This window comes from Apodemus sylvaticus, chromosome 19 (assembly GCF_947179515.1).
Source record: "Apodemus sylvaticus chromosome 19, mApoSyl1.1, whole genome shotgun sequence".
NCBI classification, from domain to species: Eukaryota; Metazoa; Chordata; class Mammalia; order Rodentia; family Muridae; genus Apodemus; species Apodemus sylvaticus.
In genome coordinates, this window is record NC_067490.1 from 64,562,575 (window position 1) to 64,574,016 (window position 11,442).

Here is an 11,442-nt window from a genome sequence, read left to right on the forward strand (position 1 = left end):
AAAACATGCAAACACAAAACGAGTGAAGCTTCTCAACATAAAATGTTATCACTCTGGATGCTGTAATGGTATTTGATTTAAAAATGAGCCAATACATTCCTCACCCACAATAACTGCAAGAGAAACAGCCAGTCTGCTCAGTGAGGTCCTTGGCAGAGGCAGCAATCTAGCTCTTTGGTAGGGTTAAGCCAGGCTATCAAGAATCTGGTCCCTGCCTCAGACTCTCTAGAGCAGTCTGGGCCACTTTGGGCCCAAACTTTTTGGCCACTCTTGCCTCATATGATACTTACCATGTCTCCACAGTGTCTCCTTCAGAGGTGCTCTCATTTTTGACTCACAGGCAATCTCTTCCAACTAGCTTTCTTAGCATCTCTGCTGAGTTCTCTTTCTGCCATATGCAAGGGCTCCACATTTCACATATGTCACACTACCTGTAGGACACCAGCTCTGCTGTTCCCCAATCAAGGAGCCAGAAGAACAGACTCTCAACACTTAAATAATTAATTTGCAAATTACATTTAAATATATTTTTAAAAGTTCAAGATGTCAATAAGGTAATAACAAAGCCATCTATGATAGTAAAATTTCTACCGCAATAGTCCTAACATTTAGATATATTTACCTCTGATTCCATCTTACCACGCTATATCTCTATCCTCTCCCACTCATGGCTCCTGCATGCATCTCCCTGTGTCTCTTTCCCTAGATCCTCCTCCTCACTCCCTTCTAATAACTAGCCTCTCACCACCTCAATGTGAATGGATAGGAAAAATCTTTCAACATCACACAATTGTCTAGAGTTAAACATTATAGGCAACTGATTAGACCGGCAATGGGGAAAGTGCTCACGGGTCAGGGACTCTATTTGGTGTGCTGAGAGCAAAAGATCACATAAAATGATCTGTCACTCACTCTCTCTTTCCTGATAGGGCGGTATATTAGATTGACCTCCAGGATGCAGTCTGTCTTATTCCACAAGAACTGGATAGGATGCAAAGTCCAAGAATCCAGAAGATCTCAGTCCCTGAGGCAGGATGTCTCAACTGGTCCTCAGTAGAAGATGGAATCACAGAGAAGTAAGCTCTAATGCTAGCGAAGTCATAAGACCTGCTAGCTAGGAGAGAGCAAGCAGGCAATGTGAAAACTTGCTTTCTCTGTGTTCTTATGTAGGACTCAAGATGAATGGGTGGCCCAAATTAAAGGTGTGTGTTCCAGATTCAATCTCTGGATTAAAGGTGAGTGTCTTCTGCCGGGTGTGGTGACACATGCCTTTAATCCAAGCACTAAAAGAGTGAATCAGGAAGCTGGATCTCTGTGTGTAGCCTGGTCTACAACGTGCATTCCTATACAGCCAGTGGTATTGCAGACAAACCCTGGCTCATAGAATCAGTAAAAATCACAATGACACAGTTATGTGGCTTTCTTGCTCCTTATCCAGATTAAAGGCCTGTGTCTTTCAAGGACACAGAGACATGCATTTAACGATAGTGTTCCTACTTCAAAGACCCTGATTACCTTCTACAAATTAAACAAAAAATCCATTGCAGGTGTGTCCTTATGTTTTGTATTTTGCATAATTCAAGATGTAATCAAGTTGACAACACAGAATAGAGATCACAGAGTGTATTTCTCTGTTTAACCATGGCTGTTCTGAAAATTGCTTTGTAGACTAAAGTGACCAACCAAAGATCTTCCTGCCTCTGCCTCCCTGGTTCTGAGATTAAAGGCACATGTCAACATATTCTGCCTGGAAGCCCTGATAAGTGCACTTTCTTTTGCTGGCATCATGAGCAGTTGCTAATCCTGTATTCCCAGGAGAGAGGTGGTTAGGGGGTATAGCTAAGTGTAGAGATGAAGATTCAGGACACAGACTCTCCTCTCCACACCCCACTACCCAGCCTCTCTGTCTGTCTCACATTTTATGCCCTGCCTTTGAAATGAATAAACATAACTTTTACATCCTGTAGTCTCTGTCTGCACAGAAGGCAGGCAGGGATCTCCTGGGATAGCTGGGCTCCAGGCTTCCCTGAACTACAGTGGGTATGTGGATGTCTGCTTTCTGTGTTCATGGGGAACTCTCCCTGCGAGGGTGAGTGACCCCAAGTACATGGAAAAATAAACCTCATGCTCTTACATCAATCTTTCATCAAGCTGTGTGCTGAGGGGTTGTGCACCTGAGCTCAATCCCTGGGGGTCTGTTGAGTTACAACAATCTTTGCACCCTGTTGTTTCTAAATGCTGAAAATTTGTCCACTTTCTTTCCATTGTTGAATATATGGTAAAGCTGTCTTTGACAAAGGCACCCTTTAGGCTCTGCACTTGTACAGAATCAGCTGCCTAACGGCCTCATTGCCCACCTCTGGAGGCCTACAAAACTGCTCTCTGCCAGAATCTCAACTGGAGCTGCATTTCTTTCCTTGTGAAGAGGCTTTTCTAGGACAGCACTGTGCAGGACATCAAAGCTCTGCTCTCTGAGCTGACTTTCTCGAGCTTGGCTTCGTTTATGCAGACACTCCATGGCTATCTTCCCGGTGAACACTTGTCCAGTGTGTAACATGCCAGAAGATGCTAACTGATGGATTCTCACTCACACATGCAAGGTTTGGGCCCTGCTTTGTGATCCTAGTTAAGTCCATAATTAATCTGCCTACTCCTTTGTCTGTAGTGTCAGGGAGATGTTAGTGATCTCCAAAACACAGACAGGAACCGATTGATGCACCTCACAGCAGAGTATTTATTCCAGCAAGCTTGCAGTCATCCCTGCCTCACACCACCTCCCCTCAGGACAGTTTGTGTGTGTGTGTGTGTGTGTGTGTGTGTGTGTGTGTGTGTGTGTGAGTATGTGTGTGTGTGTGTGTGTGTGTGTGTGTGTGTGTGTGTGCGTGCGTGTGTTTTGGAAGGGAAATCATGTATGTTTCTCAGGGCAAAGTTTTATAGAAAGCTGTAAGCAGGGAGTCCAGGTGTAAGCATCTAATTGGAAAGCTTCTGTGGCCTTTAACAAGTTGCCTGGTACTGGGAGTCATATCATAAACTTAATTTCTCTTTTCCTCTGCGTTGGTGGAGGTTAGGCAAGGGGTTGGCTTGTAACCTGGGGAATGGGTTTGTTGAGGGAATGACAAGGAGATGCAGGTCTTGCGGAAGGTGTAACCTGGAAATGCTGGTCTTGTTGGGGATTAACCTGGAGACAGGGTTTTGTTGGGGGAGGGGGCAATGTGGAAACTAATGTTAGGTACAAGCCTGTTACTATACCTGTGTTTAAGCACAGGTCAGTTTTTCTAAATTGGATCCGAAGTTAAATGATTTGGCATCTCATGACCACACTGGTGGTAGTTAGAAAAAGAGCCTGGCCAATGAATAAGTCTGGCCAGAAGCATGAATGTTTCTTGGCTCCAAGCTCCAAGCCTGTGACTGCTTCCAACAGATGGTGCGCAGGAGCTAGCACTGTGCACTGTCAAGTTACCCCTGGTCATCTTTATCCATGAGTATTTGAGACTTGCTGCCTATGCAATTTCCACTATGTTGTCAGTAACCTCTGAGTTGAAATCTGTTAGCGATTTCACACCTTATACATGATTTATGTTTCTAAGTGTTTTTCTTTTATTGACAGGATCAGACACTGCCAGGCAGGCCGCAGTGGGATTTTGTGTTAACCCCATGTGCCTAGACACCGAACAAAATGCTTGGCATCAGAGTGTTTGTGTGCAGAAGATGTGATGTTGTGCTGTCATCAGGCTGAGCCTAAATCATACCTTGATTGCCAACAATATAGTTGATTTTGTTTATAGCTGCTTTACTTTTCAAAAGGAACCAGACTTTGCCAGGCTGTATTAGGATTCTTTGCAAAACCTAGAGTCCAGAAAGAGTAGAGGAAACACTGGACAGAACCTCTGGTGTTTATGTGCAAATATATGAGAAATGTGATCCAGACCCAATTTCATTTTGTTTTCAGGTCCTTTCTGATCACCATTGTTTCTAAGGGGTATGTTGTATCTCTACACAGTTGTCATCCACGTTGATTCAGCACAGGGGTTTCTCAAAGTTCTCAAGGTTACTCACTGTGTGCTGGTTATCTTATGGCCCAGCACACCTGAGAACCAGGTAGCTTAAGAAAGTCTTAAAAATTCTTTAAAAAAAACACCATCTAGTACTGTGACCAAGGCTCAAAAAACAAAACCAGAAAACAAAACAAAAGACTGAATGTTCTCAAAGTAAAATCCTCTGACTCTGGATGCAGTTGTCTAGTGTTAAACATAATAGGCAACTGATTAGACAGGCAAAGGAAGAGGGATAATGGGCCAACAAATCTAGTTGGGGTGCCTGGTTGAGAGATCAGTGTATCATGATCTGTATCCACACCACAGTTCATTTTTCCCTAGGTCCATATAAAGAAGAACACAAATTTCCAGCATTTCAACACTTTTATTAAGAAACCTGTAAAATAGCAAACATGAAATAGCTGGCTGCAAAGACATAGTTGCCTTGTGAGGGCCTTTGCTGTGATACAGGAGCTGACAGAAGATCTCCTAATTGGAAGTCTTAGCCGGCAACAGGGTTCCTGAGCCCCAAACAGAGTACTTGGTTAATTTTATTCACTTCTTACTCTTCTGGCCGAAAGCCCTTTGAAGCCATGCCCAGTAGCCTAGGTTCCTGGAAATGTCAGAAGCAGGATCCTGGTCAGTGCTGCCTCCACCACCACAGGTCTCAAGGCCAGGCCTTTCTCCCTGAGCAAACTTGTCGAGGGTTGGTCAGGCTCTGGTATACCTATGTTTTTTTCATTGTCCACATCCCTTGAGGGCACTTGTGGCTCCCTCTGACTCTCAGTCTGGAAGACCTCTGTGCCCTTCATGGCACAATTCAATCTGCTGCTGTACGTCAGGTTGTCCAAGCTCTCAAATATATAGTAAAAGGAGTATAGATCCCAATCAACAATCCAGCCATCATCAAAGCTGTGGTTTGGCTATTCACAGAAAGAAAGAGGCAGGGACATGGAAGATCTTGGACTCACAGCTGGCAAATCATGTGCACTCGGCAGTCCATGCTCTTCGGAATCTGCAGTATTTTTGACAAAACTGAGAAGATACTCCCTCAGAACCTTCAGGTTATCCATGGAATGCTGAGGGTAAGTCCTTGACCTTCAAATACAGAGAACTCTCCTGTTAGTTAATTATACCCTCCTGAGGATGACACTGTGGAATATTGGATGTTAAACCCACAATAATAGCATCTATTTGCATTGCCTAAGACACGCAAAATTCTGCCCAGTTTCGCGATGCAATGCTTTAATCTCAGCACCTATAGGAAAGAAGCAGATTGGGGATAGTAATAGAAGCAGTTGGGTCTCTGATCTCAAGGCCAACCTGATAGTCAGACCTAGTTTCAAGACAGCTAGGGCTACAGATTATAACCTAGGCTAAAATATCCAAACAAGCAATCAAGAAAGGAGTGAAGCTTCTCAAATTAAGATCCTATCCCTCTGATTGCAATTGTCTAGAGTTAAAATTATAGTGGACTGATGAGACAGGCAATGGGGAAAGTGCTCATGGGTCAGTAAATCTACTTGAGCTGCCTGTTTTTAAGAGTATATGATCACATAGAATGATCTCTCACTCACTCTCTTTCCTGATAGGGGATTATATTAGAATGACTTACATGATGCTGTTGTGGAATAAGGCAGACAGCATCATGTATGTCATTCTAATATAATCCCCTAACAACTGGATGGGACGCAAAGTCCAAGAATCCAGAAGGTCTCAGTCCTTGAGGCTGGATGTCTCAGCAGGTCTTCAGTAGAAGATGGAATCACAGACAACTAAGCTCTAATGCCAGGGAAGTCATAAGCCTTACTAGCTAGGAGAGAAAAAGCAGTCAATGTAAAATCTTTTTTCCTCTGTGTTCTTATATAGGCCCCAAGATGAAGGTGTGGCCCAAATTAAAGGTGTGTGTTCCAGATTCAATCTCTGGATTAAAGGCGAGTGTCTTCTGCTGGGTGTGGTGACTCATGCCTTTAATCCAAGCACTACAAGAGTGAATCATAGAAGTGGATCTCTGTGTGTAGCCTGGTCTACAAATTGCGTTCTTATACAGCCAGTGGTTTTGCCCACAAACCCTGGCTCATAGAAACATTAACAATCGCATTGCCACAGTTATGTGGCTTTCTTGCTCCATATCCAGATTAAAGGCCTGTGTCTTTCAATCTCAAAGAGATTTGCATTGAATTGGAGTGTTCCTACTTCAAAGAACCTGATTACCCTCTACAAATTAAACAACAAATCCCTTGAAGTTGGGTCCTTAAATTTTGGATTTTGCATAATTCGTGATGTAATCAAGTAAAGGCGATTTTCAGAACAGCCCTCGTTACAAAGAGAAATACACTCTGTGGTCTCTATTCTTCTCACCAGAGAAGGAGCCTGGCTAGGAAATGAGTCTGGCCAGAAGGTTAAATGTTTCTTGGCTGTGAGCTGCGAGCCACTAACTACTTCAACTTGAGACTTACAGCCTAGCTAAATTCCATTAGGCTGTCAACAGCTCCACGTTGAAATCTCATAAGGATTTCAAGCCTCACAGGTGATTTTGTTTCTTGGTGCTATCGTTTTGCCAGTGAGATCAGACCCTGCCAGGCAGGCTGCAGGGGGATTCTGTGCATACCCAAGATCTGGACTCCATGCACCAAAACACAGACCAAAATGTGTGATATCTGATTGTGAGTGTGCAGTAGATGTGATGCTGTGCTGTCAGCAGGCTGAGGCTAAATCAGACCTTGATTACAAACAACATAGATGATTTGGTTTCTATGTGCTTTACTTTTCAAATGTAACCAGACTTTGCCAGGGAGGCTGTAGTGAGATCCTTTGCGAACCCATTTCTAGAAGGCATGGAAGAAATCCTAGATGAAAACCCTGGTGCCCATGTGCCAGTATACAAGAAATGTGAACAAGAATCAATTTCATTTTTTCAGGTCCTCTTTGTTTTCTGTCATTTCTAAGTATCTCTGGAGTGTGTTGAATCTCTATACTTTCAGAAGAATTGCATCCACGTTTACTCAGTAGAGGGGTTTCTCAAAGTTCTCAAGGTTGCTTCCTGTGTGGTAGTTATCTTATGACCCAGCACACATGAGAACCAGATTTCCTAAGACTGCCTGAAAACTTCTTTAAAAAAACACAATTTAGTCCTCTGGCCTAGGCTCAAAAGACAAAAGAAGCAGGAAAAAAATTGGAGCAGAAGCTTCTTAAATTAAGATCCTATCACTCTGGGTGCAATTATCTAGATTTAACATTATAGGCGATTGATGAGACAGGCAAAGGGTAAAGTGCTCATGGGCCAGCAAATCTCCTTGGGGAGCCTACTTTAAAGAGTAAAAGATCACATAGAATGATCTCTCAATCACTCTGTCTTTCCTGAAAGGGGATATATTAGAATGACTTACAGGATGCAGTCTGCCATATTCCACAACAGCCGTATAGGAAGCAAAGTCCAAGAATCCAGAAGTTCTCAGTTCCTGAGGCTGGAAGTCTCTGCTGGTCTTCTGTAGAAGATGGAATCACAGACAAGCAAGATCTAAGCTGGTGAAGTAATAAGATTTGCTATCTAGGAGAGAGCAAGCAGGCAATGTGAAAGCTTTCTTCCTCTGTGTTCTAATATAGGCCTCTGGATGAAGATGTGGCCCAAATTAAAGGTGTGTGTTCCAGATTCAATCTCTGGATTAAAGATGAGTGTCTTCTGCTGGGTGTGGTGACACAAGCCTTTAATCCAAGCACTGTGGGAGTGAATCATGCAGCTGACATCTGTGAGTATCCTGGTCTACAAATTGGGTTTCAGGATAGCCAGTGGTCTTACAAAGAAACCCTGTTTCATGATAATCACGATAACAAAATTCTGTGGCTTTCTTGCTCCATATTCAGATTAAAGGCCTGTGTCTTTCAAGCTCAAAAAGACCTGCGTTAAAGTCCAGTCTTCCAACTTAAAAGACACTTATTATTTTCTACATACTAAACAAAAATCCCGTGAAGGTGTGTCCTCAAGTATTGGATTTTCGGTTAATTGGAGATTTAATCTAGTTGACAACAAAGAATAGCGACCACAGACAGGGTTTCATGGAAAAATATAATATGAGCAGGGCCTTGCAGACCCAAGAATTACACCAGGGGATTTGAAACAAGGAACTGTAGTCCAATTTATCAGTCCATTTATCATTGATAAATACCAGGCAATCTTGGATCTCATTTCTCTCGCTGGATATCAGGTGAGTGGTCAGATTCTCCAATTTATTTTCCTAATTCTTGATAACAATTGTTTGGTGGAGGATATTTGTGTCATACTGCAGCCTCTGCAGCTAGAGGAGCACAAGTAAACTCGCAAAGTGGGAAGGCATAGAGAATGCACAGACCAGGCTGAGGACCAAAGAGAAAGAGAGCACACCTGGAATCCAGTGAGACAGAAAAGACTTTGGCACCGGCTTGAAATGCCTGCTCTGTGTATCTCAGCTCTCCCATCATTCTGTAGAGATTTGGTTATCTAAGCAGAAAGGCATTTTGGCTGCCTCCCAACACATGTTTATGATGACCTCAAAGATGACCTCTCCATGATTGTTAGTAACTGCACATGATGCAACTTGGCTTCAGAGCCCACAAATATGAAGCTACAGAAACCAGAAAATGTAGCAAAGTCCCCAAGCACCCATATGCAGTGTTCATCATCAGATGACCTATCATGGATTCTAGGCTCATAACTGTGGATTAAATGCTTGCATACAGCAAACCATTATCAAAAGACTGAACAATTCATCCAACAGAAAGACTAAAGCAATCTAGAGCTGGAAAAATATCCGGTTTCTGATTCTCAGAGTTGTGTGGCTGCATTAGAGATAAGTCTGACACACAATCTGCTGATTCAGTAAGTTCAGGGGATCATTCTTATGTCTATGTTTGTCAGAGGAGGTCTGAGAATGTAAGGTCTCATAAGAATATTTTGCTCTGAGTTACTATAATCTCATAGCTCTTGTACATATAAAAGCAAACTGGAGGTAAAATGTTGAAATGATACAAATTGGGAAATATTTCCTCCCTGACTCTTTATGGACTTCTCTTGAGCCCAGGTTACACCCCCATGGTTAGTAAGTAGAAAATATAAAAATTCACAATGGAATAGCTTTGGACTAACCAGTTTGTGTCTTTGGTGTGGAAAAGCTAATGTACTAGAATCCTCACCTTTCATGAATTATAATCAGGAAAGTCCATTAAATTCACTGTGTTACTTCCGGAGAACCCTGCTATACCTCTCCTGGGCATATACCCAAAGGATTCCCCAGCATGCAATAAAGGCACATGCTCCATTATTTTCATAGCAGCCTTGTTTATAATATCCAGAAGCTGGAAAGAACCCAGATCCCCCTCAAAGGAGGAATGGATACAGAAAATGTGGTATATTTACACAATGGAATACTACTCAGCAATTAGAAACAATGAATTCACAAAAATTTTAGGCAAATGGTTTGAACTGGAAAATATCATCCTAAGTGAGGTAACCCCATCACAAAGAATACACATGGAATGCAATCTCTGATAAGAGGATATTAATTAGACCAGAAGCCCTGAATACCCAAGTCACAAATTGTATAACAAATGACTCCCATGAAGAAGTATGGAGAGGGTCCTGATCATGGAATTCTGTCTGGATCCATGCTTCCGATACTTGGGCCTCAATGTTGACCCTCAAGGCATGATGCTTGGTGCTAAAACTATGCCAGGATGGATGGCATCTCTCTACCTGCACTTTCTAAGGAGGCCTCCAGGTTATTTTTCTGGCGAGCACTTGGTTTGGCAAACATGGCAGCCCGATGGCTTCTCACTACACGGTCTGAGGTTTACCCCGGGCTTCTGGTCTGGGATAAGTCTATGGTCACTGCAAGCTCAGACCTTTCCATATCAACAGGGGAGCAGGAGCCAGCGATAGAGTCCTAAACCAGAATGGTTCATTTGCAGAGATCTGCAGCTCTGCCTGCAAGATGCAGGCCAGCTACTGCTGCAGCAGTGGGCACCGTGTCTCCAGGAAAGCACCTCTCCCACCTTCCCAATGTACAGCACCTGAGCTTTGTGTTGTCTGATCCTGGTTCACAACTGACTGTGACCTGTCAGTCAAGTCAAGTTCCCCTGTCTGAGTGTGACCTGTCAGTCAAGTTCCCCTGTGCTATCAGCAGGCAGAGGCTGAATCCGTGTTGATTGTTTTTCTTCCTTCCTTCCTTCCTTCCTTCCTTCCTTCCTTCCTTCCTTCCTTCCTTCCTTCCTTCCTTCCTTCCGTTCTTTCTTCTTCCTTCCTTTTTTCTTTCTTTCTTTTTTCTTTCTTTCTTTTTTCTTTCTTTCTTTCCTTTTTTCTTTCTTTCTTTTTTCTTTCTTTCTTTTCACTTTTTTTTTGTTTGCTTATTTGTGGGTTTTTTGTGTGTTTTTTGTTTTTGTTTGTTTATTTTGCTTGTTTAGTTTTTCTTTTTGTTTGTGGGGGTCTTTGTGTGTTTTTTTGTTTTTGTTTGTTTGTTTGTTTTGCTTGTTTGGTTTTTCAAGACACGGTGTCTCTGTGTAGCCCTGGCTGTCCTGGAACTCACCCTGTAGATAAGACCGGTCCCGAACTCAGAAACCCACCTGCCTCTGCCTCCCAAGTACTGTTATTAGAGGTGTGCGCCACTCCTGCCTGCCTCTGATGTTGATGATTAACAGCATAGTTGATTTTGTTTCCAGGTGCTTTGGATTTCAGATGAAGCCAGGCTTTTGCAGAGAGGCTTTCGTGGGATCCATTGCATACTTGGGGTCCAGAGGGGTGGAGGGAGCCCTGCTTGAAACCCCTGGAGCCCATGTGCCGGTGTCTAGGAAATGTGATCCACAACCATTTTCAATTTCTTTCTGGGTCCCCTCTGCTCGCCTTCCTCTCTAAATGCTGGACGTTACTCCGGTTTCTAAGATTTCCGGATTAAATGTGCATTGCCCTTCCCCCCACAGCATTTAGCTGTGACCCTCCTGGCTGGCAACCCCCAAGCTTCCCCAGGCATTATCTCCGGCCTATTCAAGATAACAATACAGCCGATTTCACCTCAGCGCAGCTCCACCCGGAGACCAACAGAATACTGCGTGACTGAAAGCTGACAACCTGCTGAGAAGGCGATCTATGAACTCTCGGCCATTTGGGGGGCAGAGTGGTTTTTCCTAAGATTATAAATATTGGCTTAATGATAGTAAAGTGGGTCTCTATGGGCAACTGTCCTCTTGACTCATTTCTCTTTCGCCCCCTTCCCGTTAACCTCAGAATTCTCTTCCAGGTAACCCGGTTCGTATGTGGCCGCTGGCGGCAACATCGCCTTAGGAACGTTTTTCAGTCTGGCAAGTCACCAAAGGCATCCAATCCATCCCGGGCAAGACTGCAAATTGTGATCTGCACCAAATCTCAGCCTCAGTTGTGTTC

The 11,442-nt window shown here is 43.4% G+C and overlaps 1 protein-coding gene across 1 annotated transcript in view; it reads left to right on the forward strand.

Annotated features, from left to right (window-relative positions):
• LOC127669705 (zinc finger protein 431-like) overlaps nt 1-11,442 on the forward strand; it is a gene marked incomplete at its 3' end in the record, with an annotated part of 326,640 nt that overhangs the window by 27,009 nt on the left and 288,189 nt on the right. The gene's annotated exons all lie outside the window — the stretch shown is intronic.